This window comes from Ambystoma mexicanum, chromosome 7p (assembly GCF_040938575.1).
Source record: "Ambystoma mexicanum isolate Mex_15411 chromosome 7p, UKY_AmexF1_1, whole genome shotgun sequence".
In the NCBI taxonomy this organism is placed as follows: domain Eukaryota; kingdom Metazoa; phylum Chordata; class Amphibia; order Caudata; family Ambystomatidae; genus Ambystoma; species Ambystoma mexicanum.
In genome coordinates, this window is record NC_090939.1 from 456080055 (window position 1) to 456106949 (window position 26895).

Here is a 26895-nt window from a genome sequence, read left to right on the forward strand (position 1 = left end):
CCCCGCCCACCCACCGAGGCTCATTTTATGATGATGTAACTAGCACTTTCCAAGCCAGGGTGACAACGAAAGAAGTGAGGCGGGAGCAAGTGCTTCAGGAAACGGCTATCTGCACCTTTGCAGCACTAGTGAAAATGATCAGGCGTTGTAGGGAATGCTTCAGGAAATGGCGGCTTCTAACACCTGAGAGAGGCTTTGTTGGCGGAGTGGTGAGAGGCAAGAAAAGAGACTGCGGGCCTGTGGAAGAAGGCAGATGCTGTTCAAGCAGAGGCTTCCCATACTCAGGCCACTATTGGTAACGAAACTCTCTGCGTCTTCAGGGGACAGTAGTATGCCAAGCTAGCCTAGCGGAAATCCTCAAGATGTAATTCTGGGCTCTCCTGCGGACACCACATACAGCGCTGATAGTTCCATGTGCAGTGTTGCCTGGTCTAGCCACTATCTCAGCTTGCATTTAGGGCAGCTGGGTCGCGGGGAAACATAATTTGTTGTTCTGCGTGCAGGCAGATTCTGAGAATCTGTTTAATGCGGCTAATCAAGCCGGGATTAATATGGGCTAGTCCCAGTCCAACTCAATCACTGTCTGCTGCTCCTGAACAGTAGCAACACAGCTCTGAGTCTTCGGGTTCAGGACTTCCCCAAGTCAGGGCCAGAGGATAGTCACAGGTACACTGGGGGGAAAGGGGGATCCGGGGTCAGCCATCGGAGTGACCGGTTAGGTGAGGGTAAGGTGAAAAGGTAGAACCAAATACCATTGGCTCACAGAAACTGCTGCATGCATGGCAACAGACTTTAACAAATGAGAAATCAAAAGTTTTGATTCCTCATTGGTTGATGAGTTGTGGGGGAGAGGCAGAACCAATTGTGATTGATGGGGCTCCTGTTGTCCTGGCCCATGACAACAGGAGCCCCATCAAACACAATTGCTTTTTTCCTGTCATCCGTTGAAGCCAGACACACTGGCACTAGAGTGACCACGTGGTCCACAGTGTATCTGTAATTGAAATGCCGGGGTGGGGGCACTGCACTGGCACAGCAAGAGCAGCAGAATCGAGTCTGACTTGCTCAATTACGTTGCTTTAACCTTTAAGCCTTTAACTTTAAAGTCACCGGAGCGAACGAGTGTGTGGAGCTCAGCAACATGCGGCCTTCTGCTGCAGGCATGTGTAACACTTGTCTCACACTCTCACTCACTGTCTCAGCACATCATGCCCAGCTCAGCCCAACCCAACGCAACAAACCAACCTATTAACATGTGCTTGGCCCCTGCCCCCCCTCCAGGATCCATGGGGGCCCCCTTCCAGCCTGGGGGCCCGGGGCATGTGCCCCATTTGCCCTCCCATAGAGACGTCTCTGCAAGGATGGGATGCCAACGCCTCCCAACATAGAAAAAAAAAGAAAAGAAATACAGCATTTGGTGAGCACCTTCGGGGCTTTCAACAAAATGTGCACAACTGAGAGGTGCCTTACTGCAGCAGAGAGAGATAGTCAGAGGTGGACAAGTGACGCATCTGATGATGAAGAGCCCAGTGCAGCTGCATTTCGTCGGCCAGGCCCTTTTGATATGGGTGAACAACAAGCTCTGGGACAGAGATGGTGTGCCATTTTCCATTGATGAAAGAACAAGATGCCCTGCTTTTGGACAGAAGTGAACCAACTGCGGGCGGGGAAATCCTATGGCGAGAGTACGCAATGCGCTGTTCGGCAGATCACCAGGCGGTCACCGTCACCTCCGCAGGAACATGAGAGAAGCCAACGCGAATATGCATATATGATGAGTGACAGAGTGACGTGGTGACTGCCCCAGAAGGAGATATCGACATTCAAGTGGGCCAACACCCAGCCAAGTTCATTAATAACACGTGTGCCACATTGAATATCATGTGCATATCTGAATTTTGCAAGATAGCACATCCGCCCAAATTGAAACCATCGGAACTGAAGATATTCCATTGGGCTGCCCTGCGGGCCAGTTCGGAACCATGCAAAGTTCTTGATGCTACTGAACTATAAACGGCAGACAGGCCATGGCAGAGTTGCATGTTTTTCAAGGATAAGTGCCAGAAAGCAATCTGTTAGACCAACCCACGGCCTTTGAAATGAAGATCACTGTCGTGATGTACACAATACAACATGGAGTCTCAGTGATGCAACGATTTCCAGAACTATTCAAAGGAATTGGGTGCTTAAAGGGAGACCCAATCATGCTTCACATAGATGGATCAATACCTCCAGTGGTGCAACACCACCGGAAGATACCTATTCACCTGCTACTGCAAGTAGAGAAAGAGATTCAGGGCCTCATTAACGGACGGCGGTGGACCAAGGTGCTACTAGCACCTTGGTCCATGCCGGTAAAATACCGGCACCGCCTTGGTGGAAAGGGGAATTACCGCCCTATTCCAGGGTTGTTGGGGCGGTAATTCCCCCTTCCCCCATTGCCCTTCCCCATTCCCATTTTTGCCCCAAAGGGCATAATGGGAATGGGGAAGGTGCTAATTACGGCACCGCAAATCGAGGTACAGTAATTAGCTCCCTGGTCCCTTTGCGGGTTGGTTTTTAATGCCTGCAAAAAGCAGGCGTTAAATTCTCCAACCCGCAAAGGGACCTCGTAGTAAGGCGGTAAGGGTTTACCGGTACCGGTAAAATACCGGTACCGGTAAACGCTTACTGCCTACAGTGTAATGAGGCCCTCAGTCTCGGTTGAGGGAGGACCTCGTAGAACCTGCTTGTGGTCCTACCCCATGGGTCTCGCACATGGTGGCAGTATCCAAGCAAGGGTCCTTTGAAAAGATTTGCCAGTGTGTGAACATACGCCTGGCCAATAAGGCAATTCAACGAGACACCCTGGCATGCATCTGGACGACATGATTAGCATGCTAAAGGTGTTCACAAAACATGATCAATACAAAGGGTACCACCAGATACAGCTAGACGAACAATCACACTACATAACAACTTTTGCAACCCACAAAGGTTTGTTTCAGTATAAGCAGTTAAGCTTTGGGATATCGTCGGCTTTGGAATTTTCCAGAAGAGCATTTGGAGGGTAATTCAGCACAAAGAATTGTTTCAACTACAGCAACGATATGTTGGTTTTCGCAGTAAATCTTGGACAAAATGATCTTGCGCTGCATCAGGTGTGCCTAGCCCTCTCTCAGGCGAGGCTATCATTAAATGCTGTAAAGTGTGCATTGCACAAGAAAAATCTGGCACGTGTTTTCACAAGAGGGGAGGAGCCCTGATCCTGGGAAAGTAACCGTGATTGAAAAATGTTGCCACTGCAAATGTTGCCCCTGCAGGATGTGAGTGATGTAAGATAATTTCTGGGGATGGACAGCTATTGCAGCAGATACCTGAAAGACTTTTCTACCACTAGTGCACCGTTAGGAGGACTCACCAAGCAAGAGAAGGAATTTCAGTGGGACCAATCTTGCGAAAAGGCATTCGCACATATCAAGAAAAAACATTGGATCTGCTGAGTGCATCGCCTACTTTGACCCAGCTAAATGCACTGAACTAACAGTGGGAGCCATCTTGGCGCAGCACAAGCCTGGCACAGACAGTCCAAGGGCCATCGTCGCTTATGCGTCGAAAGGCCTGACAGATCTTGAAAGAAAGTACTCACAGCCAGAAAAAAAGGGGCTGGCAGTTGTTTGGGTGTGTGAGCACTTTCAGATGTTCCTATTGGGAAAAGCATTCACAGTAGTGACTGATCACAAGGCACTGGACATGATTTACGGAAACCGTCAGTGAAAATTCCTCCCAGGATTGAGAGGTGGGGGTTTAGAATGCAAGACTTCAACTTCACCATCATTCATAAACCGGGAAAGGAATACAATCCGGTGGACTTCATGTCTCGGCACCCGCTTGTGAAACAAGATCGTGACCCATTCATGGCAGAAGGCCTTGTGATACGCAGGAGGTGGATCATTATACCTACGGACCTACGACAGCAAGTGGTGGACCTGGTACAAGAGGGACATTGATGCATTGTGGCCACCAAGCGACAGATAAGGGACACTATGTGGTTCCCAAGGATCGACTCAATGGTTGAAAACACTGAAAAGATGCAATTTATGTCAGTGCACATCGAAACCCAACAATCCGGATACCACTCAGAATGTCGGAACTGCCAGAGACTCCATGGACTCATGTCGCAGTTGACTTCTTTGGACCATTTGGTGGTGGAAATTACTGGCTGGTGGTAATGGGCGAATTGTCTTTGCTCCCTCTTGTACAGATGATCTCGTCCACAGCAGCCAGCACTGTCATTCCTGAGTTGGACATTATATTCTGCTGAAATCAGACAATGGGCCTTCATATAGCAGTCTGGAGTTTGCTCGATTCATGAGCCACATGGGCATACGCCACCGGAAAATCACACAGTTGTGGCTGCAAGCTAACGGAATGATTGATACGTTTATGGGGAGCTTAAAGAAAGTGTTACAAAAAAACGAGCTAAGTCATATACCGCTAAACCGTATTACCGGAATTCACCACATTGGACAACAGGAAGATGCCCATCAGAGTTGGTGTTGCAAAGAAAAGTGAAGATGAGATTGCCCCACAGAGAAGAGCTCCGGGAAACTGACCTCACGATGCTACAGGCCGAGGACTTGACTAGGAAATGCAAGATTAAAAGATATGCTGATCAAAAGCGGGGAGCAAAGTTGTCAACACTGCAAACTGGGGACAACGTTCTCGTGTGTCAAAAGTAGGAAGGGAAGTCAGAGTCAAGATTTGATCCTTGTCATTTAGTCATCACTGTTAAGATGGATTTCTAAACTCTGACCTGGTAGGCAGAGGTTTAGGAGGCCCCCCCCCCTAGTTTAGTGGAACAGGGGAACCTTCTGGACAAGCCAGACCAATCTAGGTAGCTTGGCAGGCGGTCAAGATTAAGTCTCAGGAGGGGTGAGAGTGATCAGAAGCCTACAACGAGAACACACAGTAACGAATCACAGATTACTCTTAGAGAAGTGTATATCAAAAATATCTATACATTTATTGTCGGCCGGACCAATTGACACAAGTAAACTTCAGTTATGTAAAAGCAATTACCACACAATGTCTATACTATTACGTTTTCTAAGGCGACAAAGGAGTAAAACACAGCCACAACCTGTAAGGAGAAGGGTGAGTTAATACACTAGGAGCATTAGACAATTCTTCGGAGTCGTTCCCTGACTTTCGCAGTCCAGCCCTAAGAAGTGGGCAGCCTTGTGCTGAACAGTACAGTTGTGCGTAAAAACACATGATCGCACAGGTAGAACAAAAAGCGTGTTTTCTTGAGGGAGCTGCAACGAGTCAGGAAGCAGCTTAAGGTGATGAAGAATTGGTGCCCACTATTCAAGTAGGGTCTGCCCTTGGCAGCAGAGCAACTTTCAAAAGGTGGTAATAGCTAGGTAGAGCAGGCTAACCCAGCCAAAAGTGAGTATCTTCTCAGGGATATATGTGCGTAAAAGAGATCGGTTGTGCCAGGGGGTCACTGGTAAGTGATGCAAGTACTGACAACCCTCAGCACAGTCCAGACCAAACTTTCCTACTTTAGTCATGGTCGCTAGTAGGTTCGAGTCATGAAGTTTTGCGATGCTCCGGCTCTCAGCAACTGCAGGATAGGGCGATTGTCTGTGATGGGACAGTTACCTTTTCTCAGCTTCTGAAGAAGATACAAAGAAAGCTCTGGTGCAGAAGGCTTCAGTGCACAGGAGGGCAGGTCAGCAAGGCACCTACAGTGACCATCACCAACAGGTAGGGACGCGGGAATTACAGATGTGTGCAGCGCTATGCACTCTCCTAATTCGCGATCCAGAGGAGCTAGGCCTACAAAATGTGGCAGGAGAGGGCATGGGGCCTTCACCTAAGCAATGTCCAATGCCTCAGGTTTTAACTAGAGACGGTGACTATTCTGCAGGATACCCCAAGGTAGAGCTGGACAGTTCACTGGATGGCCCAGGAACACTTCTGAAAGCGCTCCTTCAGTGGGTAAACAGGGGTGCTGGGTGTAGTTGTTCCACCTATTCCAAAAGGGCAAAGCACCACTGCAGGCCTTCTTGATCGATGAAGAAAACAGGGGTTCGACAGGACAGCAGAGGACTCAAGGTGGCAAACCTTCCAATGCATCTCCGACGGTTTCACAAGTCTGGTTCTTCGGTGCAGGATACTTGGTGCCTTTTGTAGTTCAGAGAGAACTCAGGTGATTGACCAAGAATGGATGCAGAGCCCCTTCTCTTATCCAAAACTAGCTTTGCGCCGAAATCAAGGACTTCCCATTGAAGATCTCATCTCATGCAGGCATCCCAGTCATGGACCAATCACAGCCCAAAGTGATCCCACTCATCCAGGCACTCCAGACATCCTGGCACCAGTAGAGTGGATTGGGATCAGACAGTCCAATCCCGCTTCCTGGGCGTACACACACGTGACATGCAGAAGCCTGCAAAAGAGATTGGTTTTCGCTGGAGGCTGCATGTCCAAATACAGAAAACCCAGATTACTCGATCTGGGGGAAGGCAAGGGATAACAATGACCATAGGACAGAATAAAAGACTTTGTGGCTGGGCCACTTTCAGACCTGGCCACAGTCTTGAACAAGACACGGTAAACGCAATGTGATCTTGTAAAAATAAGTAAAACACTTTAAAAAAAAATCACTACTGCCACCAGTTCATCCTAGGCACACATGTACAATCACCAAAAAATCCTTTCAGGGTGTGTAGGGCCATAAAACAAACAGGACCCTAGTGCACGCTACGGGAAGGTACATTGTACACTGTTAAAAAGTTAACAAGGAATGGCAACATAGTCGAAGACTAAGGGAAACATAGTTTCCCAGGACTGACAGTCTGAAGGACATGTCAGTTTCCCCATAACAAGTGAGCAAAAGCCCAGGGCAGCGCAGCTGCAGGCTGTGCTCCACTGAAAAAAGTCAGGATAGGATAGCCAAACAAAAGCAAAACGTTTGGGGGGTCCACAACTGGAGGGAAAATGACACATTAATGAAATATTTCCTAACAATCATACTGATCAAGGGATCTATGGCGACAGCCCCATCCCCGGGCAGGGTAATCACACAAAATGTGTCACAATTCAGGCTCTACCGAGAGGGAGAGAAGGCGATCGAGTTTGAGGAGAGAATTGAGGAAGATCGTCAAGAAAGGTCTGTGGAGATGTCGCGAAGACCAAAGTGATGCATTACAAGGCCTGTGAGACTGATTGAGGAAATGTGAGGCCAACCGTGAGTAATGGGATTCTGTTTTGTCCAAGAGAGGGAGATGTCGTGCCCAGCATGGACACGGTTAACTTGGTGTGATGAGAAGCCTTGCCACGCTGGACACAGCCAATTGAACTTGCGCACACCTGCGCATGCACAACAGGGGATTTCCCGCCTTTGGCAGAAAGAGAAAGTAATAAGTATCACGTTCTATTGGCTATGTGTACCTCCTTTTGGCGCTGCTGCATGCAAGTACTTAAGAGGGTGATTAAGGCTTCCATCTGCATATGGACAAAATAGAGGGATCCCCCCTCCAAATATATAAAAATAAAATTCAATGGGGCTCATTACGAGGTGGGAGGTAAGGGATTACCGGCACCAGTAAGGGCACCGGTGCCGGTAATCCCTTACCGCCCTACTACGAGTTCCCTTTGCGGGTCCCTGCGTAACGCCTGGTTTTTGCAAGTGTTAAGGATGGGACCCGCAAAGAGACTCTAGAGCTAATAACGGTACCGCAATTTGCGGTACCGTTATTAGCGCCTTCCCCATTCCCATCAAGCCCTGTGTGGGCTCAAATGGGAATGGGGAATGGCCCTGGTGAATGGGGAATTACCGGTCCCTCCGACTTCGGAATGGACCGGTAATTGCTCCATTCACCAGGACGGAGTCGGTAGGGTCTTGGAGGCAGCCATGGAGCTAATAGCTCCATAGCTACCTCCAACCTCGTAATGAGGCCCAATGAGTTTTTTCGATGTACATTTTTCAGTAAAAAGTACATAGAAAAAACTCTGGTCGGCAAAGGGAGATAGAACATTCCTAATCCTGTTCTTGCATCTTTAAAAAGTGGGGCCCAGCATGAGTAACTCAAACCTTTTTGATAGCTTTGTTTTTCAACGTAGGAATGGCCCTTTAGTGCAAGGACCCGGGAAGATGGCCTGTTTGGACGACAAAAGCAGCTCTATGATCCTTGCTAAATTCCCCACAAAGTTAACCCTCAGCAGCAGACACGTAAAATGCTCTTTCTTGATTGACTTCAGCTTGTCCCACAGGACCTTTAGGGATGTTAATGTTATGTTAATGTTAAAGGACATTTGTACCGCACACTATCACCACAGAAGTGGTCCCCTGGTGCTCTGGCGGCTCTGAAAAAGGGGAGGAAAGGGGGTGGGTTGGTGGGAATAAGATGGAAAAGTGCAAGAGAGCAGTGATGTGCTATTGGCACCCTCAGCCCAGTGGGTCCGTTGGCTGGGCTTGGGGTGTTTTACGGTCTGTAGTCGTCATGTGCTGTTGTGCAAGTCTATGTGTGCTTTGTTTTGTTGTTGCATTGTTCTGAAGTTTGTGCGGATTGCTGCGTTTTAGGCTTGTGGTTGTGTTTGGTTTGAGTTTGAGAGGTGTATGCAGAGGGATGGAATTGTTAGTTGGTTGGTTAGTTGGCATTGCTGTCCATTACAATTATGGGATTCCATCTAGGAGCGGTACATACTGACATTTACATTTCTATCCAAATGCGACGCAAGCTAAAGTTTAAAATTCTAAGTGTGGTGCATGTTAAGAATTACATTTCTATCTAGGTGTGGCGCGAGCTAAAGTTCAGAATTCCATACGAGTGTGGCACATGCTAACAGTCACACTTCCATCTGGATGCGACGCAAGCTAGGGTTCAGAATTCTAAGTGTGGTGCATGTTAAGAATAACATTTCTATCTAGATGCGATGCAAGCTAATGTTAAGAATCTGACTGTGGTACATGCTAACAATCACATTTCTATCTAGATGCGACGCAAGCTAAAGTTAAGAATTCCATACGAGTGTGGCACATGCTAACAATCACATTTCTATCTAGATGCGACGCAAGCTAAAGTTAAGAATTCCATACGAGTGTGGCACATGCTAACAATCACATTTCTATCTAGATGCGACGCAAGCTAAAGTTAAGAATTCCATACGAGTGTGGCACATGCTAACAATCACATTTCTATCTAGATGCGACGCAAGCTAAAGTTAAGAATTCCATACGAGTGTGGCACATGCTAACAATCACATTTCTATCTAGATGCGACGCAAGCTAAAGTTAAGAATTCCATACGAGTGTGGCACATGCTAACAATCACATTTCTATCTAGATGCGACGCAAGCTAAAGTTCAGAATTCCATATGAGTGTGGCACATGCTAACAGTCACATTTCTTTCTAGATGTGACGCGAGCTAAAGTTTAGTTCCCTACATGTGTGGCACTGGCATATGCATCACAAGGCAACATTTACAATCCATTTACAGTGGTCACAAGTCTTCCTAAGTATGTATTATTGAAGTCTATGGCAGTCTAAGCTATGGAAGCTAAGGTAGAGTGACAGGGGCTGTTGACGGCATGTCGATGGCAAGCCCTTCTCAGGAATCAAGATCGGTATACACTAACCCCGAGAGCCCTTCACCCGTGATACACTGGCACCCAGGGAAAGGTTCTCTCAAGGCATGAGCACTACTGGACACCCTCCATATGCGAGGACTCTCAGTCAGAAAGGCCATCTAAGTGTGGTACATGCTAACGTTAACAATCCTGTCTAGATGCGGAGCAGACTAAAGTCAAGAATTCAATCTAAGTGTGGTATATGCTTACATTGGCAAGTAGTTAGTTAGTATGTGATGCAGGCAACATGTACATTTCAGTCAGACTTGAGTAGATTTAGGCTGGTGGTCATAAATCTCTGGAAGTATACATGATGTGAGGCTGTGGCAATCCACAAAATTGAAAGGTAAGATAGAGTGGCAGGGGCTTTTGGAGTAGAGTAATTGCTCTACACCCCACCCATGCCATACTCACAGTTTTGTCGGTGTCTGATGGTTTCCTTGGCGTCCCCTGCAGACACCTGCAGACACATCTTGGGGCCGTCCTTTGCCTCGGGGTCCTTCGCCGCAGGGCTGCCGGGCAGAGGGCTGCCCTTGGATGTCCTTGATGTGGGGTATGGGGACCAATCCGGATGTAGTGGGGGTGTTGGGAGGCGGATAGAGGGAAACCAGGAAGCAGGTGGGCTGGGGGAGAGGAACCATGCGCCAAGTGCACTATGGTGCTTTTAAGCACATTTGCAATATAAAATTGCATGGTTTGGGGAGGTGGGGGTCAGGAGACTCCTTACCTTTGGCCTGGGCTTACTGCAAATGGCAGAGAACGCCTACTGCAGACCCTCGCCACGGCCTCTGTTTTTTTTTTATTTTTTAAAAAGGACCAATCGGGACGAGGGGGAGGCGGGCAGAGGGAAACCAGGAAGCGGGTGGGCTGGGGGAATGGGACCATGCGCCGAGTGCGCTATGGTGCTTTTAAGCACATTTGCAATATAAAATTGCATGGTTTGGGGAGGTGGGGGTCAGGAGACCAGGAGCATTCTTGCTGTCTGCCCTGAAGCACAGAAATACCATGGATTGAAACCAGCTTGTATTTCTCACAGCTGATGTCAAAACCCATAGCATGAAGTGTATGAACAGTCTATTGTAAATGCAACCGAGGCTCCTCCTGAGACAGACCCATGAATAAAATATCATGTAAATAGAGAATCAGTCTGACACCACTTGCCCCCCGGCAAGCCACCACCATTTTGAGGACATTTGTGTAACATCATTGTGGCATGGACATACCAATGGAAGAGAGGAAATCTGATAAACAGCCCCCTACCAAATGAACTACAGGAACCGCCCGAGGGGTTAACGATAGTCAGATAAGTGTTCATGAGGTCTGATCCCACAAACCAGTCACCTGGCCTCAACTCATCTCTAAACAGTGCAGCTGTCTCCAAGGTCATAACCTCTCTAGGGCAAAGTTATCAGATTTTGAGGGGACTATGATTGTATACTTGCAGCTCAATTGAAATGGGACCAAGGGCTAGGGCAATCGTCAGCACTGTTAACTAATCTATATTGGAACCCAGTCAAATATCCTTTGTCGGAGGTGTTGGAAGATCTGAATGATCATCAAACTAGATAGGCCCTGGTTGAAAATTGTGAAAGCATACATTTAGGGTGTGACTTTAATTGCTATTGGGCAGATATTGTTCATAAGGAAAAAAGTGAATATGGTGAAGCCTTTGATGTTTTTAAAAATACAAATATTGTGGGCTAATGTGGGTCCGGTTTTTTAAAGAGTTGAATTTGATAAAAGTAAATGGGAATATAAAGAGTGCTTTGATCTGGGGGAATGGAAAAAAGGGGACTTGCAGATGAATACATTTTACACACAAGCCAAGTTTGCATTAAAAGAAATTGATGCTACTGAAGAAAGTTTGGTCAGCCACCCATCACTAATTAAAGAAAACAGGTTGAATAGGACTGACAAATGAGTAGAGAGCTAACAGGTTCTTGTCATCTTCACAAAGAATATTCCAACTTTCATACTTTACCAGGGATTCTTCCAAAATATGTGTCTTCCTTTCCATCTCCCTTTTAAAGATGATTTTGAGTTTTCGCTTCACTTTGATACCTACTTTCTTGATCATGAGTCCGAGATAGAATGTTCCAAAAGTGAAGTGATAGGTTCTACCAAAATGATATTCTAGAATCAATTCAGCATAAAGTAACGGACTGTGGTGAGTTTATGCCAATCAAGCAAAAATACGTCTACACTTTTATCTACCTTTGAACTTTTCAAATCCCATTCTACAAAGTAATCAGACCAGCCTATTTTTAGCCTCATGCAAAATGCTAATTGAAATACAAACTCAACTTGATGACATCAACAGTACATTTTGAAATTGCTCACTAATACTTAAGACCTATCCACTAAAAATCATATAGCCTATTCATTTTAATTACAGATGAATTATCAATCACTTCTTGTACGTTCAGCAGTTGCGCTTGCACTTTAAAGGGGATAAAGAACCTAGTACTTTCTGTCAGCTCGGAATATTCGACTTTAGACGGCTTCTTTAATATGTCATCAACTATGTCTTACTCATGATATTTCTACTTTGCTGATGTTTTATTGATTGCTATTTATTGTTACTTATTTTGTATTATTCTTTTATATGTGTATAACGTGTGGTGAAAGGTTTACATCAAACAAACACCAAAAAAAGAAAATTGCCTTCATCGTGAAAGGATAAAACACTAAACATCTGTTGAGTGCCTTAAGATGTATCTCAGACCTGAAACCCTTGCCCTTCTTCCTGACGAAGTAAATGTTGCTCACAAACCCCTCAGAATATAACCGAGATCTCTCTGATATGGGGCCAAAGTCTGCTCTCATAAGACTGACGTTGTGGAGAACCACCCGGTAAAAGTCACCAATGCAAGGTTGCTCTTTGTTTTATTCCCCCCCTGCTCATTTTCGGGGATGAGGGTCCCCCAAATTCCTAACTCACTGTGTTTCCCCCGCATCCTCCCTTTGGTGCCTCTCTCTTCTGCCCAAAATTCACCCATTTCCTCCACCTACCTTTCCTGGCACTCCTCCATTTCCGGCTTTGCTCTGCAGGGCTCAAGGACGAACACTCTGCATCAACCTACTTGTGGCTCTCTCTTTTGTGTGCCGCACTTTTCTATGCCGACACCAATTAGATTTCTCTATTAATCTTTTCCTCAACAAGTATTCTACCCCCTTCTCTTTGAGCAATTTTCTCTCTGTGGAGGGAAACAACTTCCTAGGCCCAAAACTCTAGCCAGAAACCTTGAACCATCTGCACTACCCAAGGATCCTGAGAAAGTAGACACCAATTGCCCCAGAAAATGCTGAACACAACTACCCAAGCTGATCACTGACTGGTTGCTTACCCTGGAAAAGTTACCTCAGTCTTCTCTTCCTCTGACCCTAATGACTTCACCTATCTAGGGAAAGAAGGAACCTTTGGTTCTCTGGAATGGGAAAAAGATCATATGCAAGGAAGCTAGGGCCCAGTCTAAAGATGAGAAGTTGAGGTTCCATCATACTCCTAATTGAGAACTAATTTTCCTGGGGCAATGCAGCATTAGGATCCCTTAAAAAACAAAGGGCCCGGAGACCACATATTGATTTCAGCATGATCTATAGGTTGTCCTGCACATTTTGCCACTTTTTCTATATTCAGAATCTTCACCAGTGGACCTTACCCACCAGCAACCATGTCCTGGCATATTGACCATGCTTTCTCCAAGCCCTATGCTGACATCCCCATCGTATTCAGAGAAATGTACAGCAATTCTCATGTCCTTTGTTGAGGTAGCAGCAGAGTTTTGATCGAAAGAAGAAAAAGGATATTTGCCTTCATCTTAGATCTGGAGGAGACATTTAATGAACTCCTATGTAATAGTTATGTACAAGCTCCCACTCTGGAAAAGGGACCCCAGTCCCTAGAATTATGGCTGAGGACAAAAACATAGCACAACAGCTATGTACTGCAATCGGTGGGACCCTCCTCAGGATCATCAGGAAGGTAAGGGCTTACTCCAGCGATGTTCTACAATCCCCTAAAGTATCATCATCAGTAAAAGGAGGGGACCCAAGCCAGGTGTTCCCTGGTGACAAGTCTTTCACTCTCTTAGCTACATTTCGGTCAATCTCCTGGTCAGAGAGTTCTGAGAGGGCACACAGAACCTCTGTAAAAGCTGTGCCTGCCACCAACAGTGCCCTGGGGTTTCTGGGCAGGAAACACAACTCACCCACCGCCTCCGTATGGCCAGGGTGGTTCCTTTTGGTGGGGCACTGGAGGTATATACCTCATCGCCAGTAACAGTCCTACCACCCTGAGTGCCACCCAAATGTTTTAAGAATTGGGGATGAAGCCACATCCCTCTGCATAAAAGCTGCAGCTATTCACTTATTGACCATCTGTGTCACTCTAGCAGATGTAGACTAGTCTGTTGCGTGTACCACAAATGCATCAAATGCATCAATAAAGTCTAGTAATTCCACATTTGAAACATCTTCCTGGCACTGCTCTTCATCATGCCTGGCTTTGGACCACTGAGCACATGGTCTGCTGGATTCCTCCTGGCTGTCTTACATGTCGCCAGTTGCATCTCAGCAGACATGATTTGGTGAAACATTGCCCATACCACACTTACCTGTAACTCGAGCCGCTATCATTAGCATGTGCCCCACAAGAACCTTCCTGTGAAAGCTCCTAACAAAGCGAGGGGCTTTTCCCGAGCAGGAACTTCTCAGATTGCGGCCTCTCTGGGAAAGCACAGCAAACCAGGCAATACAAAGTTCCTTCCTCTAAGCGGAAGGAAGCACCACATAGACTGAAAACTACCCACCCCAAACAATGGCAACATAGTATACAGAGTCAAACAGCGTTAAAGGAAAACCACTGAACGGTAAATGAAACACTGCTCCCCCAAAAGAACAATAAGAATACACTTCAATTCTGCAGATCTTCCATGGCAAGAGAACAGAAGGAAAAGAGAGTTTGCACTTTGATCACAAAACGTTTATAAGGAAATGGTGGACCCTGAAGGGACCATGTCACTTTGGGAATGAACAAGGGAGGGATATATGAGATGCCGCAATTGTGTTTTCTCTTATTTCCAAGTTAAAGGAAAAGTGATGATGCATAAAAGAAAGATTTTGAGCCATGATACACATTTTAAGGGCATGATTGTACTCCTGCGTGCATACCTATGTAAATGATATTCACGTGATGTTCTTCTTCCGGGTTGATGGTCTCTATCTGACTGCTTCCTGTTTCCACCTCCTCAGGCAAGGGGAGTAGAGCCACTTCCTCCTTGTGTGTTTCCATGGGAGAGGAATGTCCCATTGTGGCAACCATTATAAACCAACTGGTTCCAAAGGTGGAGGCTGGGTGACCTTCACCCAGTTCACTCGAGAGTCTCTCAAAGCGATGTCTCAGCAATCTCTCCAGCGCTTCCTGTGCCAGACGAACATTGAGCACAAGAAGTGCCTGACGTCAATAGATGGGGATTGCCCTAACAAATGTCTGCTGGGATTTAAAAGAAAAATATTAAACACTCAGGCTCATATGATGCTAATCCAATTCAGGTACCCAATGTCTGGGTTACCAATCCACAATAGATATCACTTTTCCTCTCCCAACATCATCATTTACCAACACTTCAAAACAGCTTATATCATATGATGTCCCTGCGGTATGTCCACTCATCATAAATTCCCCTCCTCTTGGGGCCTTCCAATGCCAACAGATCGCAGATGATGGATCTCAAATACTTTGGCAAAGAATAGGACAACCAGAGGACTGCTGTTGCAGGAACACCACAGATACTGTCATTTCCACTAGAAACTGCCAAAATACCTGTTGCTTCATTTACCTTCACAGCCAACACAAAATAAGAAGTCATGATGGCATCTCCTGGTTGGATACAAATTGGTCTTTTCCTTCCATGACACTTTACTATAGAAGAGCCTGGCATTTCTTCTCTAACCTGAGGTTCAAGGGGGAATTGAAGACCCTACCATTCAAACAGCACCTTCCTGAATGCAGACCACCGTCCCCTCTGTCCCTGACCATCCCTCTGTGTGCAAATTAATTCCCCTATCTTGTACATTGTAGCATTGCTTGCTACCTAGTATTTTCTAGAGTTTATAAATCCAGCAACATATCTACATGTATACATACATATATACTTATAAATATTTGAGTGCAAGAGCAGGGCTGCTTCCATTGGTGGCAGTACCTGACGGATTTGAAAATGGTTGGACCCCTTTTGCAATGGCACAGGCAGGCTGAAAAAACGGTGGTGTGGATGGTTGGGTCAGTGGTTCAGATTAATTCAAAACATTCCACCCATCAAATTTTTGGTTATAATTTTTCTCTCTATGTGAGAAAGGGTATACCCAAAGTGTGTCCCTTGCTCGCTGCACCATAGGAAAGCAAGCTTCACCTCATTGATGAGGCCCAACAAGGCTGAAACATGTCTGGGGTTGCTAGTGTTTCCATGCAGAGGGGACCTGGCCGAGCAGTTTGGGCAGGGCTGCTCCTATTGGTGTCAGTACCTGACTCATTTGCAAATGGCTGGATCCCTTTTGCAATTGCACAGACGGGCTAAAAAACAGTGGTGTGGAAGGTTGCCCAGAGCAGTGCCAGTGGTTCATATTAATTCAAAACCTTCCATCACTTTTTCAGTTATGATTTGTCTCCCTATGTGAAAGAGGGTATGACCAGACGTGTCCCTTGCCTGCTGCGCTACAGGGAACTAAGCTTCACCTCAATTATAAGAACCAACAAGGCCCAAACATGTCTGGGTTGCTTGTGTTTCAGTGCAGAGTGGACCTGGACTAGCAGTTTAGGGAGGGCTGATCCCATTGGTGGCAATACTTGACTGATTTGCAGATGACTGGAACTCTTTTGCAATGGCACAGACAGGCTAAATAACAGTGGTGTGGAGGCTTGCCCAGAGCAGTGCCAGTGGTTTAGATTAATTCAAACCCTTCCACCCATCACTTTTTTGGTTATGGGTGCAAGAGCACAGCAAATGTGCAAATCCATCCCTCCCCTTTACTCATGCTGTTCCCTGAAGGGAATCAGGGTACGTTGGACGGGGAACTTACCCATTATGGAATTCAGCAAGAAGCACATGCTGGAAGAAAGAGAAGGAGCTGCTCAAATCTTTTATCACCACACGCCTGTTGCTCCATGTCTGTTCCCAATTCAGCTGCCACAGCTTTATGTCCTTCTATGGAGCATCCAGTGTGAGTGAATGAGTGAGTGAGTGAGTGAGTGAGTACACTTAAATAGGGCACAGTACTCATGAAGGTCTCTTTGCACTGATGACCTTGCACAACAACCTTAGAATGGATGCCTTTTTTAGCTTTCTCTTTTAACATGTGTGATGTCATCTTTGATGTCCTGGGTGTTAGTCTTAGCAGTGCACGGTGATGGCGCGAGTTATGGTTGCTTAGCTTACCATAACTGGTGAATTTCTGAGTTTTTTCAGGTTTACTTGTTACCATAACGCCATTTTAACAAAGGTTTTTTTTATTGATAGGTTTTTATTACTGCAAATTAACCATAATGTCACTTTACAAAGTTTTTTTCAGTGAATTTCATAGGTTTTTATTAGTGCAACTTAACCATGACGTCCCATTAACAAAGTCTTTTCAGTGAATTTCATGGGTTTTTACCAGTGTATGTCCTACAACTTACTAACGTACTGATAGATCTCTCTCTTCGCTGGGGCCTCCCTCTGGAACAGCCTGCCTCCCTGAAACTTGAGGAGAACCATCTCCGGTTCTGGAAGTATCTCAAGACCTTCCTCTTTGCTTCTGCTTTCTCTCCTCCTCTCACCTGCTGAACGCCTGACTGAAACTGCACTGGTCACTTGGCTACCCTCTGATCTGGGGCCCAGGTACCCTTCCCCCACCAGCTGCACACCTGCACTGCCTCCCTGGCAATCCCAGCCCTTGAAACTTGATGTCTGCACGTACCCCTGCACTTGCCACAAGCTGGCCGCACTTTTACCTATTGTTTTATTTATTTATTTTGATTGATTTACTGTTGATCCTATGTATTGCACTGCCCCCTCCCCTTTACCCCCACGCTTTCCCTTTCCCCCCTCCCCTGCACTTGCGCGATCTCAATGTCACCTGGGCTAGTAAGATCGCTGTCTTTGTCTTCCCTCTGTTAACCCTCAATATCATACTTACCCCATTTTAGCAACATTGTTGTCCAAGTTACAAAGTTTCACTTTAAAACTCTGCCCTTTCCCACCTTCTATCATCATTTTTAACACTTCTCTACACTTTTTGCAACTTTTTCCACGGTTTTTGCATTCATCGACGTCCGCAAACCTTGGACGTCATCGCAGCCATTCCGGACAGTGTCACGCGACATTGCATGCGCAGCATGATGACGTGTCTACGGATGCGTCCGCACTTCACGATCATATCCAAGCTGCGCAGACAGTTCGGAACTGCATTTTCTGCTAACCTAGGAACTTTCAAGCTCAAAATGTACCCTTGCATAGCTCCTAGACCTATTCTTACTCATTATCCATTATCCATTAACAATCTAGTACAGGGCACATACTTGGAATAATATTAGCAAAACTGCTATTTATCTTACAAATAGCACCAGCTATTCCTACCCCTCCTCCCCAAGAGCCACCACCACCACCTCCACCAGCTGGAAGACCTACACAACAAAAAAAGTGCAGTACTTCCAAAGACAATGAAGAGGAGCAAGAAGTTGAGTTAGGGGAAGTGCCTGAGTGAATCATGGGTGTGTCAGTTCTTTACCACTGTTGGAAATGTACCAAAGGCTAAAGCTACCAAATTGAAATGCAATGTACTCAGTCGCAGACTACCTGGACAGTACTCGTAAGGGATCACCTCCATGCGCCGCCACACCCAATCAACCACTGCAATGCTCTCAGAAAGGTTGTTCCTTTCTTAGGAAGTAGTAGGCTGTCTTACTCCAACTCATCTTGCTCAACCAATTCTGTAACCACGCAGCCTACTTCTGTGGGACACAGAATCCCACCAGCTACCTTCCAAGCGATAAAAGAGGCTGTTGATCCATATCTTTCGAATACAACAGTCCTCTGTATATACTGTAACACACCACTCTGCAGGGGGAGCAATTTCAAAGTGCTTTTGAAGCTGTAATCAAGGAGCATGAGAAACACTGCGCCATACCTTAGATGCTTCACACGCGCAACATCTTCCCCTGTCCACCTGCCCTTTCATATTAGTAATTGGTGCCTCTTCCTTCATTTCCCTCCCCACCTCACACTTTGACCTCACATGCAACAAAAAAAGGTTCCTTTAGAGCCTTCTTTCACAGTAAAAAAATAGAACTAAAAAATAATCTTATTGACTCCATCTACTTTACATTTCTCAATAAAGTAGATCGACTCAATAATATTCTCTAATATTTTCATTAGCGTTTTGTGTTATTCTAATGAGAATAATGTGGCGTTTATCCCCCATTCCATCGGATGGAACGGGGGATGATGGCCAGCAGCTCAAGTTATCAGCCCAAGCAAAGAGAGTGCAAATAACAAGGGCTCTGGGCCGTTATTCGCGGTTCCAGCCCCCGCCACGGGGGATGAAGGTCATTAGCACTCTGGGTTGCCAAAATGGTAACTTGGGGGGTGCTTAAAAAAAGGATTTTCCAAGATGGCCAGCATGGAAAGGGAAGGCGGGAATGCATACAGAGTCCCTCTTCCTTTTCCATGGGGGCCTACAGGAGGCAAAGAGAAGGAGTGAATGGGGCAGCTGCACCCACTGCTGTCAAAATAAGGTAAGTAGGAGGGTGTGGGGTGAAAAGATAATGGGACGCATGGTGGGGGAAGATGGTGGTGGACAGAGCCAGCCATCAGGTGGCTTGGAATGCAGGCTTTTACCAGTGGTTCAAGCCTGCATTCCTAGCCACCTCATTGACTGGCTCCCCCTCCCTGATTCCTAATGGCCAATTGTATAGAGAAAAATATAAAAGGACAAAAACTATTTTCTGTTCCAAATACTTATCTCGAGCATACAATAAAGACCATAATTGATGAAGCTTTTTAACTATCCATGGTCTACACAGTACCCTTTCCAGGCAATGGATCATTAAAACACCCAAATGGCACGTGTACACCATTGCACAGGGCAGCCATTCTACCCTTTTTAATGTTATATGTGTAACACTCCCTCAATGCCTGCTTTCAAACAGTCACACATCCATCTACCAATCACTTCCAAAAACTGTACCTATAACCCTATGACCATACTAAGCTTCCACACACCAACTGCCACTTAGCAATCTTCTACACATCTTTTGCATCTGCATTTCCCTTACTTATACAAAACAATTGTACACAGTACTCTTATAAATACACATATGCAATGTGCAGTGAGAGAAGTGCATACATACAAGGGGCAGTACGAATGGGCAAGTGGTCATGAGAATCCAGGAGGGAAATGCCAAGGGATGCCAAGGTGGGATGCCACTGGCTAAGAACTGGAGCAGAGGAGTCACAAGGGTGGGATGTATCCGAACCGTAAGATCCCTTTAACAACATTTTTCTGTCAATTTAATAGGTTTTAACAAGTCAAAATGCTTCATGGTGTTACATCACTGTATATAAGTTATTAATAATTCCTCTTTTCATGTATATAAAAGAACTATAAACCTGCTTCAATAAATATATTTTTTACAACACATACCTATGCCTGTCATTGTCAGCAGCGCATGCTGGGGATGGAATTCGTCTTTCAATTGCCTATGGCATAAGACTCGACGATAAACGAGCCAAACAAAACAACCCCTATTATTCTTTGCACCTACTCTGCATACTAGCTCAGTGTTCACCATACCCTAATATTGTAACCAATGGCCAGTGCTCATGGCTTGCAGCCATGGCCAGTCTCCAAATCGATGGGACATAGGCTTCGGCCATGCCACCTTCCCCAATAAGCAAATTAAAGTGCACATTTGCATTTCCCGAGGGCCAGGCCCACTACCCACACACCAAATGTATATCACTAGTTTTTCTACTTACATTCCTACACTTTTGAAAAATAAAACACAAGACATCTTTCCAAAAACATGGTTTCAGGTCCGTGCTAATGCTCGTCAAGTATGTTTGCTGTAATCTAATGCACCACTTCAGGCTGTAACCGCAAGCAGAATATTTTTTCCCATTTAAACCTACCGCTTCAGCCATGCGCATGCCCAATAAGCAAATGACAGTACACTTTTCTCCTTGCTAACAACCAGGCTCTTTGCCCAGACATCAATGTTATATCACTGTGTTATGTACTTACATTTTACACTTTTAAACAAAATAAAACACAGGAAATAATTTCAAAACCATGCTTTCATGTTCTTGCTAACCCTCCTCGTGCATATTGCTGCAATCCCATCCAGCACTTCAACCTGTACCCACAAGCAGATCTTTTTCTGATTCAAACCTATCCCATTTTCGAAAACCTTTACCACATAGCTGGTCCATGGTGGTCATGCCCATTTTAACCCCATTGCTTGTCCCTAGTGGTCATGGCCAGTAGCCAGATTGTCAAGGTCATCACCTTAGGCCATGTCCCAGACAATCTGGTCACTGCCCCTGGCCACAGGCTATATCTCAGTCACTGAAGGTTTATCACTATTTTTGTACCTACATTATGACAGTTTTCAAAAAATAAAACATGGACACATTTGCAAAACCATGTTTTCAGGTACTTGCCAATGTTCCTATCATGAGTTTGCTGCAAATCCGCTCATGTTTTATTTGTTCACCAGGGTCAAAATGTACATACATACAATAGTCATATAACTTAGCCCCCACTTGACAAAATCCATTCAGACTTTGCAGAAACATTCAAGGTTTGGCCTATAATATTTCTGAAAATGTTTTGTCCACGTTAGTCAAACGGTAACAAAGTTATAAGCAATCTAAAAATGTTAAGCACCACCCTGTAATTGTGTTCCCTCTTCACAAAACAGCACCACACATGCAGAACCATTCAGAGTCAGGCCTGGAATGAAATACCAAAATATCATGCGGTTTCATTGAGATTGAGTGGTGCCAAAGTTATAAGCCATGTAAAAACTGATGTTCACCATCCCTGTAATGCACAAATAAGCTTAGAGGTCCTGAACATCTCCGATGTTCACAAACATCACAGGACTGCCCCGGACTTTTGGACTGTTTGCGGACGTCGGAGTTGAAAAAACACAATTTTTTTGCATTTTTTAAGGCCATATCCCATGCCATCCTCCTCACCCCTCACCTCTCCAGAGATTGTTTATTTAGTTTGACAAGTGCAATGTTTCTTTTTTAATATGTTTTTACCACGATGTTCGTGGACACGGGCCGCTATCCTCAAATCCAACATGGCAGGCATTTCCAAAAATCGGACTCACCTCATGCTTTTCACCACCAAATCAGCAGGCGTGTCCGATGTCAGCAGACCTCACACCACCCTATGGGCCAATTGGAGGCCCGTCCGCGGCCTGTAAAAGGAAGAGAGTTCGCTGACTGAACCAGATATAATTTATTTTTTATTACCTACTTTTTGGCCATTTTAAAAAAAACAACTGAATGGATTTACACCAAATTTACAAAGCGTTTTTGGGACCAAGCCGCCGCTCCTGCCGCAAATTTTGTGAAAATCCATCCAGCGGTTTGAGCTGTAGGTGTGAGCACCATTTTTTTTCCACTGCGTCTATGGGAAAAAACACACACATTTTGGGACATCCTCCTATACCTTTGCCCCCCCCATGAACAAAACCACACCAAATTTTGCAGAATCAATCCGATGGGGCCATATACTTTTCTTGGCAATGTTTTGGGACTGGAGGGACTTAATACAGTGGAACTTAATATAGTGCCTGGCTTTCCTCAAGGTCAACGTTTGTCACTGAGTTGATGCGCTGCCCCACCTCCCACAACTGTGGGTGTGTAGCCACGTGTTACAAAAAGCTGGTCCTGCTGCAAGCCCCAGGCACACAAAACACATGTTGTACAGTATCAGTAACAACAGTTATTTCCGAGAGGGTCACAGGTTCAAAGAAGTATGTTAAGAGCGGGTTTACACCGTGATGCTAATGTATGGGGCAATCAAGTATAATTTACAATGTAGTTTCCGGCACTCCAACTCTTCACCCTCGCAAGGCATTCAATATAGTCCTCAAACAGCCCTGTAGACAACTTCTCATCGCTGCTGTTGCTGCAAGCCTCCAAACACACACACACTTACTGCCCACACTTTGCGCCTGCGCTTCATGCAGGCTTCAAGTTATATGGCAGTTCCTTAAAGGGGCAGCAGAGTAGATTCCTTGCAATCCCATGAGGAAAAGAAAATGGGCTGCACAAGTCTGTAAACAAACACTTACTGCACACACTTCGTGCCTGCCATGCAGGCTTCAAGTTATATGGCAGTTCCTTAAAAGGGCTGTGTAGTAGATTTCTTGCAATCCCGTGAGGAAACGAAAACGGTCTGCATAAGTCTGTACACAAACACTTACTGCACGCACTTCGCACCTGCGCTTCATGCAGGCTTCAATTTATATAGCAGTTCCTTAAAGGGGCAGCAGAGTAGATTCCTTGCAATCCCAGGAGGAAACAATAACAGTCCACACAAGTCCATACACAAACACTTACTGCCCGCATTTTGCCTCTTTAGCAATATCGGGATGCAGTATCGGTTTGCAAATGCAGCTGTCCCAGTGGCTTATTCTGTCCTCTCAGGGTGCATGGTATGGGTGATATTTAGGCACTCTATCCTCGGAGACTTCAACTTTGGTTACCACGACCCCAATGTCGCCCCTGCTGCATCCTTAGAATATGCTCTAACAGAATATGGCTTCGCACAACTCAATGTCCTACCCACCCACCAGAAAGGTAGAATTATCGACTGGGTAGCGACTTTCAAATGCAACACAATCTGCAAGGACCCCCAACCTCTTGCATGGACGGACCACTATCTCAAGTTAACATCAATCATGTAGTACCCAAAAAGTGCCCCATGGCACCCGCCTGTCCTACCAGAAACAAACGCAACATTACTGCCGAGGCCCTATTACCCCTGGTCCTACCCACCCTTTACGCACTTCCAGCCAATGCTGATCTAAACCTGCTGATTGAAACCTTCAATGACTCCATGGCCAATGCGATTGATACCATTGCCCCTCTGAAATTGCGCAAAGATAAACCAAGAGCTCACCTGAACTCGTGGTACACCCCCGAACTCAAGCTACTCAGAAAAAAGAAAGCTAAGGTACAACTCCTATGGAAAACCAAACCCTCTGCGGAAAATAAATCAAATCTTACGAATATATCTTCTTTATATAAAAGTGAGATAATTCACACCAAAAAAGATGCATACAACATCAGGATTGTTCAGGCAGGGTCCTGCACCAAAGAACTATATAAAATTCTAAAAGAACTAGAAAATCCCAATCCACCTATAGACACCTGCCTGAAAGACAAACCCGGGTGCACCAGCATCCAGAACACCCTTAATAACAAAATCACAGGACTCCAAACCAAAATTGAGGACACACATCAACAACTCTACAACAACAAGTTTACCAACCCCAGCTCACCAACGCCCATCGATACCAAATCGGTCTTCATATTCAAGAAAGTAACTACGGTAGAAGTTCAAAAAATCATCACCTCCTTAAATCCCTCAAATTGCAAAGGGGACAGCTGTCCCTCCCAGATCATAAAAGACGCAGCCAGAGATCTATCCCCCTTCATCACCAAACTGATCAACCTGTCCTTCACCAATAACTTAGTCCCCAGCAACCTAAAACAATCATGGGTTCACCCACTCTTAAAAAACAATCACTAGACCCAGCCATACCCACCAACTACAGACCCATCACCACAGTTCCATTCCTATTAAAAATCTTGGACAGAGTAGCCTACCTCCAAATTCAGGAATATCTGGAATCCAACCAACTGCTAGGAATACGCCAATCTGGCTTCAGACCTCAACATAGAACAGAAACTGCCCTGTTGACTTCAAAAGTCAGATTGATAAAATCAAAGACAAAGGTAATGCCACTATCATACTCCTCTTAGACCTCTCAGCGGCCTTTGACTTGGTCGATCACAAAATCCTCTGCAGCCACCTAGCCACCGCAGCTCACTTCTCCTCCTCTGCCATCACATGGATTCAATCCTTTTTGGTGAACAGAACCATGAGGGTTTTCTCTACAACAGCTGCAGCAGACCCTATCCCTATCACATGCGGTTTCCCACAAGGCTCCGGTGTCTCCCCCACTTTGTATAACATATTTACAAAGCCACCATTTGACGAACTGTCACCTACACCAATTATGCAGATGACACCCAGATACTCCTCACCATCACAGGCAACTACCATGCGAACGTCACCCGGATTAATGAAATCTTCTCCATCATTCAGGCGTGGATGGCCTCTCATGGCCTTTGCCTGAATGATGAGAAGACGGAGCTCGTCCTTGTCGGCTCCCCCAGTAACCTGTCAAAACTTAGCCCTAACTACAACAACATCATTATCGATGGTCACACCATCCCCATTGCTAAAAGTGTGAAAACTCTTGGCTTTTACCTTGATGCCAACACTAACCTCACCAAACAAACCAACATGACCGCCTCAGCCTCCGCCTACACCGGCAAGCTAATTAGGGCCAGTAGACCCTTACTATCATCTAATAGCTGCCTCACTCTTGCTAGAGCCCTCATACAGTCCAAACTGGACTACTGCAATAGCCTGTACCTAGGTGCTAACCAATCTATAATTAACAAACTACAGGTACTTCAAAACAACGCACTACGCGCAGCACTCAACATCCCCAGGCGAGAGCACATTTCCACTGCTAGGAAATCATGCAAATGGCTCTCCATACGACAAAAAATTGACTTGAAAACCATTTGCCTCACATACAAGGCATTAAACCACCTAGCCCCACCATATCTCACTAATACATTTACCTTGAAACCCGCCACCAGAACCACTAGATCCTCCAACACTTTATGCTTGACAGTGCCTAGATTCTCCTTAAAAAAGCTGGAGGTGCCAGTTTCACAGTGCTTGCCTCCCAACTCTGGAACACCCTACCACTCAACATTAAACTATTGAGTCCTTCCAGATCTTCAGGAAACATGTTATTGGTTGGCTCCTGAACAAAGAGTAGCACGTACCATCTCCCCCAGATATTTGTGTACACTTCCATCTGCTTAACTATGTTTGTGAACTCTGTAAATTGTTATATATTGAAATTGTATATATCACACTATGTAACCGTCTTCTTTAAGCGCCCTTCTACCTCTGGGTTTGGAGCGCTATATAAATAAATAAAACAAACAAACAAACAAACAGCGGTATTAGCGCCGGAAAACAACACTAATACTGCCAAAAACACTGCGCAAGAGGAACTACTACACCTGAGAACCGGGCAGACTTACTTTTAGACAGCAATATTGTTTTGGGTCCACCTTTTGTGTGAATATATGTATTATGTGTATTACCCCTGTGTTGTGGGTGTGATAAACATTGGATGCTATTTGTTTCTTCCCTACGGTTTCAGTAAATCACTCTTTAGCACATCACAAGAATACATGTCCATCTACCATGGGTTTACCACACGAGGAAGGAAAAAGACCCCGACATCCACGGAACAAATTCATGGGTGGACTGGCCTGTAGGGAACTCTGGAGATTTCCCAGTAGGCCTGTGCCCCCTGGGCCTCTTTTGTATGATAACCTATTTTATTTCCAAATGATCTCAAAGGAAAAGGGTTGAGCTTGCTGATATGGGCAATTTGAAAATGATTTCCAGAGGCCTCTTTTGGTTCTCAGTCACCACCTCCCCACCCCTGGCAACAGTACCAGCAGTCAGGTCAAAAACACTTCCACGTAATTTCTAAAGGAGGCATGTGCGAGAGGACTGGCGGGGGTGCCAGGGACCTGTGAGACTCTGAGGTACACCAGGCAGCCAGTCAGTAAGCTGTACTGAAAACGAGGGAGGGAGGGGATAGATCAGAGAGATACATTAGCAAGGTAGAGGGAGAGATATGCTGATAGTAAGTTGCAATTGAGGTGTTATTTTGTTCGGATTCCTAATATTAAATGTTAATTTCACATAAGGGAGTGTGTGTGTGTATCTATACATTTGGGCGAAGCCAGAGTAGGGCGAAACATGCTGTCAGTAGGGGGCCTCCCCTCCGGTGTGCTGTTTTTGAATAAAGAGGATATTGTTTCCGGAGCTCGGAGCGTTCTCTGACTTGGTTTTTCTGTGATATATATATGTGATATATTACACAGCCC

The 26895-nt window shown here is 45.6% G+C and overlaps 1 long non-coding RNA gene across 1 annotated transcript in view; it reads right to left on the reverse strand.

Annotated features, from left to right (window-relative positions):
• Positions 1–14649: 14649 nt before the first annotated feature.
• LOC138526586 (uncharacterized) overlaps positions 14650–26895 on the reverse strand; it is a 362970-nt gene continuing 350724 nt past the window's right edge. Inside the window, exons 2-3 of the long non-coding RNA XR_011283636.1 lie at positions 21999–22088; positions 14650–15113 (exon numbers count right to left, since the gene is read on the reverse strand). This is a non-coding gene — a long non-coding RNA (uncharacterized lncRNA). The remainder of the gene's footprint in view (positions 15114–21998; positions 22089–26895) is intronic.